Below are 1,710 nucleotides of genomic sequence, written 5' to 3' on the forward strand. Positions count from 1 at the left end.
GGTCCTTCTAGCCCTAGCCAGAGGGAATGAACAGAACAGGTAAACATCAAGTGTTCCAGTCCATCACCCATTCCCAGCTTCTGGCAAACAACAATCCTTGCCCATCTAGCTAATAGCCATTCACAGACCTATCCTCCATGAACTTATCTAGTTCTTTTCTCATCCTGTTATATTCTTGGCCTTCAGAACAGTCTCTGGCAGAGTTCCACAGATTGACTGTGCATTGTGTGAAGAAATACTTCTTTTTGTTCATTTTAAACCTGCTGCCTATTAATTTCAGTTGGTGACCCCTAGTTTGTGTGTTATGAGAAATAAATAACATTTCCTTATTTACTTTCTCCACACCAATCATGATTTTATAGACATCTATCATATCCCCCCATAGTCGTCTCTTTTCCAAACTGAAAAGTCCCAGTCTTATTAATCTCTCCTCATATGGAAGCTTTTCAATAGCCCTAATCATTTTTATTGTCCTTTTCGGTACCCTTTCCAATTCCAGTATCTTTTTTCAAATAAGGTGACCAGAGCTGCATACACTATTCAAAATGTGGATGTACCATGGATTTACAGAGGCAATATATTTTCCGTCTGTTTATCACTAACATTCTTAGTTTTTTTGACTGCCACTGCAAACTGAGTGGATATTTTCAAAGAACTATTCACAATGATGCCAAGATCTTTCTTGAGTAATAACAGCTTATTTAGACCCCATCTTTATATATGTATAGTTGAGATTGTGTTCAATGTGCATCACTTTGCATTTATCAACATTGAATTTCACCTGCCATTTTTTGTTGTCCAGTAACCCAGTTTTGTAAGATCCCTTTATAACTCTTCATTGTCTGCTTTGGACTTAACTATTTTGAGTAGTTTTGTATCATCTACAAATTTGGGGAGACACTATTTACCTTTCTCCATTCTGAAAACTGACCATTTATTCTTACCCTTGGTTTCCTAGCTTGTAACCAGTTACTAAGTCAGAAGAGAACCTTCCCTCTTATCCCATGACAGTTTACTTTGCTTAAGAGCCTTGGGTGAGCAACCTTATCAAAGGCTTTCTGAAAATCTAAGTATAATATATCCACTGGATCCCCTTGTCCATATGCTTGTTGACCCCCTCAAAGAATTCCAATAGTTTAATGAGGTATGATTTTCCTTTACATAAACTATGTTAACTCTTCCCCAATAAATCGTGTTCATCTGTGTGTGATAATTCTCTTTACTATAGTTTCACCCAATTTATCTGTTACTGAAGTTAGGCTTACCAGCTTGTAATTGCCAGGATCACCTTTGGAGCTTTTTAAAAAAATTCTGGAGTGCCTGAAGTGTTCTTATGCAGCTTAAGTGAGGTTTCACGTGCCATGATGCCCCCACATTTCTCTTGCTGAAGAATGGCAACTTTTTCTGTGAACATCTGTATGTAAGTCCTAAGATATCAGCATGACAAGGTGGGTGAGGTAACATCTTATTAGACCAACTTCTATGGATGAGGTTGGAGAGAGACGATTTGGACTGTGCTGTTGCTGGGCTGAGGCAATACCCTGCAGTGAGTTTCATGCCAATGGAGCAGTGTTGGCCCCTTTGAGCTGCTCGTGCTACCCCTTGTCAGGGTCCTCGGGCAGGCGGTCGATGGTACTGCACCTCCTCGATGGCTGCCCCGCAAGCAGCACCCTGAGCTTGTGACGATGGTTGCCAAGACACTGAGTTCCG

The sequence above is a fragment of the Emydura macquarii genome, unplaced genomic scaffold (genome assembly GCF_026122565.2).
Source record: "Emydura macquarii macquarii isolate MOO-44397 ecotype Brisbane River unplaced genomic scaffold, CSIRO-AGI_Emac_v2 contig_2994, whole genome shotgun sequence".
NCBI classification, from domain to species: domain Eukaryota; kingdom Metazoa; phylum Chordata; order Testudines; family Chelidae; genus Emydura; species Emydura macquarii.